Below are 4582 nucleotides of genomic sequence, written 5' to 3'. Positions count from 1 at the left end.
AGATGGATATCAAACCAAAGGATCCATTTCTAAAAAAAATAAAGCAAAAGAAGATTTAAGCACCTTATATAGATTCAAGTGGCCTCCCAACTGTGCTACATTATCAGTCACAAATCCCACTGTAAAAGTTTGGCATCAAACAAAACATCACATGACTTTTGTTTCTCTCAAAATTGTAGCATTACAATATGGTAGTTAATTGAACCAACGGAAAATATTTATTGGTAAAAAAAAGGCTACTCAACAAAGAAAAAACATCACATGACTTTTGTTTCTCTCAAAATTGTACCATTTAATTGAACCAACGGAAAATATTCATTGGTAAAAAAAGGCTACTCAACAAAGAGAAAAAAATCAAATGACCATACAAAAGAAATTAAATCACAAATCAATATAGAAAAAAATATTTTTTTTATAAATTAGATAGACGATGTTCTGCTCTATGAGCTTTGGCATTATCAAATATTGGTGTGGTAGATAATTGAACCAACCAAAAAGATTTGTCGTTACAAAAATGCTACTAGAATAATTAATAATAAAAAAAATCAAATGACAAGACAAACGAAATTTAATCACAAATCATTATAGAAATCAAAATAGAATGACGGACTTTTGCAATTTACACAGATGGTTGTGTGCTCTATAAGCTGATTCATGCCTTTGCATGTTCTCAAATTTCTGTCATGCCCTAAACAATGTTGACAAAAACAATGGATTTATAATTATCTACTAGGGGTTAAAAAATATTTTATTTTCTTTAGTTGCACAAACGGGCTAACTAAAATAAGGCGCGTCAAATGGCACGCCAATTTTCTATTATTGTCCTAATGCCCAGTTTCCACTGCAATTTTATTGCTACCGCGGAGTGACCAGGAATGGGGCCCTCGTGTCACTCTAGGGTTGGGCGACATGGGTGGTGTCTCCCTCCCCCACCGCCACCCAGCACCTCCTCCCTTCTTCGCCTCGCTGCCACCCAAGCAAGCAGCCAGAAAACCACGCGGCTGCAAGGACGACGGCGGGGCCTTCCCCCTCCCCCCTGGAGGTAAGAGGCTGGAGCTCGTGGCCTTGGGGACGTACGGCTGCCACGGACGGGGCGGCGAAGAGGGAAAGCCAGTGGTACTGTTCAGAAGAGGGCTCCGATGACCGGTAGCATGCATTGAGGAGCCAGAGGGGCTTTAGCCGGAGCGACACGCGGCCATGCCTGACAACATGACTAGCACAGTGTGAGGTCGTGGCTGGCGGTGGTTTGCACGAGGAGGAAGCTGACGTGGGTCACACATGGTTACCCAAGCGCCAGCGGTGGTTGTCAGTTGCCAGTGGTGACCTTAACGGCTTTTGGTAGCAAGCAGGGAAGCGGTTAGGTGGTGGAAAGTTCATCTTCTCTGTTGCCAGGCAAGAATCCTCCTCTCTAAAGGGCTCCTCCCCTTCTATGGCTTGACTGCTTTAGTTTTAGTCATGGGGAGCTTCGAGAAAATGGGGAGACGCTGGCTCGTGCAACATGGGATGGCGGTGGCTGATCCGGTAGCCCTGCGAGCCAGCTTGAGTTGCGGGTTGGTGGACTGGGCTTGAGCGCTGAAGGGATGGCGCGGTAGTCTAACAATGGTCGTTGTGCAGGATGGTTGTGTGGGGTCTTGATTGGTAATCGCTAGCGAAGCCTTGCCAGGCCATGGGACGGCATGACGCCGCCACCGCCATTAGGCGTCGTTCCCCTCCTTAGAGGAGTTGTTCTGGCGCTGACCCCTCCTAGCACCAAAAACCTTTCGCATGCAATTGTGGTCATTGGTGGACTCATGCAATGGAACCGAAGCTCTACAGGCCTAGGGTGTTTGACGAGGCCTTCGCCGCGTTGGTTTCGTTTCTTGCTTTACGGCGGGTGACCATCATTGTCATTTGGTTACTGTTGAGTAGAGTAGAAGCCGCTTCACTGTAGGAATGTGACAAAACTTGGCAACGACAACACATTACAATCTCTTTATATGGTTGTTGTTGCTAGCTATGTGTAAGAAGTGGTTCTTTGGTAGCTTGGGCTAATATCCTTCGTGGATGTCGGATCTATTTGTTCATTTTGGCATTAAGGTATTGTTTCATTGAAGTCGAAGCTGCTATATCGCTTGGGTGGCAAGCTCGAGCTTGGTGCCGATGCCTTGTGTTGGGCTCTGTCATGATAGCTTAGGTTAGGTTAGCTGTTGGTGTGTTATTGTAGTTATAGTTTTCGCTCAGTTTTTCCTAATTAATTGGGCACTGTAAAATTTGATTATGTTTACTTCTTAAAATGATTTTAAGACACCTTTTTTATATAAAACGTTGGCAGTAGCCTGACGTTAGAAAAAAAAAAACTTTACTGCTATTGCATGGATCTATTCACCTAGCTCCCTGCACGTCAAGCTTTTCACCAGCAGATCGCCTCAGCTCGTGCTATTAGTGAAAGCCTGAGTACATTGCTCATGTTTTTTCTCGTATTCAATCCGAAAGGAATATTGTAATGGCTACAGTGTCTAGCAACAAATAATCACGTTTTGAGAATGTCCTTCCTCATAGAATAATTTTAGGACTATCTACAAACCTGTATTCATATGTAACTACACTGTAACTCGTTTGTCACTTTATGTATCTGGAATAAAACTATTACAAATTTTGTTGGCGTGGTGGTAGCATATATCTTCAACAAACTCAAGGGCGTGAGGTTAAATCACAGCAGCTGCACTTGCCAATTTATTTTTTTTTCTCGTACTTGCTAGCACGAATCTTAGAGCAAATCCAATGATCTAAAAATTAAAAGTTTACTTGCCTATTTATTTTCTCATACTTTCTAGCACGAATCTTAAAGCAAATCTAATGGTCTAAAAATTAAAATTTTCCCCCCAAAACTGTCAACGGTAATCTAGCAATTCCGTTTACCGTGTCCAGTAGTTGAAATCAGGAAGTCACAATGTCATATAATAAAATTTGCCATATATTTGTGACGGAAGAGGGTATTAATTAGAATAGAATATCCAAAGTTACATCTTATAGGTCATGTCAACGTAGCAATGTGGAGGCCTTTTTAACCTGGAATTATGCGGTGGCATATTTCAACGGGACAACTTTGATTTGTCACTAGCGATATCATTCTCCGTTTTGCCAGTAGGCCTAAAATAATTTCACTTTTGTCCGCCATTTGTACCACCCCCAATGGAAAAGAGAGATGAATATGACAAAATGAGATAGTTAGCGTCAAAAGGAAAAAAAAAGTTCCCTGCTTCAAATTGGCAGCTTTACAATCATATGCCTAATTTTTCCTTGTGTTTGTTATCATGACTCCCACGGCCCACAATTTAGATTCTAGCAAGCATAGCAATTTGTGATGAATCATGGCCTAAACATTTCCCATTCATCCAGTATCAATCGGTAGAATAATTCCAGTAAAGCTCCTCTGGACATGGAAGGTGCTCAAGAATCTACAAGCCTAGCTTGGCCAGCCCTTCAACACAAAAGGAGGGACTTTTCATTTGGTCCTTTTCTTTCAGTAATTGCTCAGCAGTCAACAGTATATACGTACCGAACTTTTTTTTTCTCTAGAATCAATCAATTCTTTCCTTTTCCAGTCTCATTCTTTCCTCGGTTTATTAATTGGATTCACCAGATTTTTATAAGAATTTTACAGGATTTTTACAGAAGTTCATCCAAATCCAAAGGAAGCCCCGGTCGTTATCAGGCATAAGACAGAAATGTGAGCACTGCCTTGTGCCATTTCCATGGTGAAATCATTTCCATGATCCGTCTCTTCCACGTACCCGCATTTCGTTCCGTATAAGCAAATAATAACCACAAAATGGTAAAACGGACGTTTTCACCATCAAGAATCAGTCACTGCCATCATCATCGTCAAAAGATCGATCCTCACCCGATGAAAATCCTCCCAAATCTTCTTCCGCTAAAGTTGGTGCTGCTGCCCCATTCGGTTCGTCACCTTTTTTTTTTCTGTCTTTTTTTACCAGTTCATTGCATTGATTGTAGCGGGTACTATACTCTGAATCTGTAATGTTGCTGTCAATTAATGTAACATCGTTCCATGGCCAATCTTGACGAGGAGTCATTTCCAGCGATTCTGATACGGAAGGCGCTAAGATCTTGCTTATTGTTATCCCTGCTTCTGCCTCTCTCTCGGCGCTGTCTCGCCCTCCCGTCAAAAGCCAGCATCATTAGCTGTACCAGCAAGTCCAGCGCGGCCAAAAACGAGGTGTCGCCGTCGGCTTCCATATTGCCAGTAGCAACGCTGTAGCAGCGGATCAGCACCCCAGGTGGAAGAACAGAAGCGATTTGTCTTGCGTGTATAATTGCCCAGCTGTTGCTGATCATCTTTTTCGCGTGAAACTTGGAGAGAATTATAGGTCATGTTTGTGTTAAGCTTCTGTTAGCTACTCCCTCCGTCCCATAATATAAATGATTTTGAGTTTTTATTTGCACTTTTTATCACTCGTCTTATTAAAAAAATTAGAATTATTATTTTTTTATGACTTGCTTTATTACCCAAAGTACTTTAAGCACAACTTTTCATTTTCTATATTTACACAAATTTTTTGAATAAGACGAGTGGTCAAAC

The sequence above is a fragment of the Oryza glaberrima genome, chromosome 2, assembly GCF_000147395.1.
Source record: "Oryza glaberrima chromosome 2, OglaRS2, whole genome shotgun sequence".
Classification (NCBI taxonomy): domain Eukaryota; kingdom Viridiplantae; phylum Streptophyta; class Magnoliopsida; order Poales; family Poaceae; genus Oryza; species Oryza glaberrima.
The sequence above is the reverse complement of the archived record's forward strand: the minus strand, read 5'-3'. Positions refer to the sequence as shown.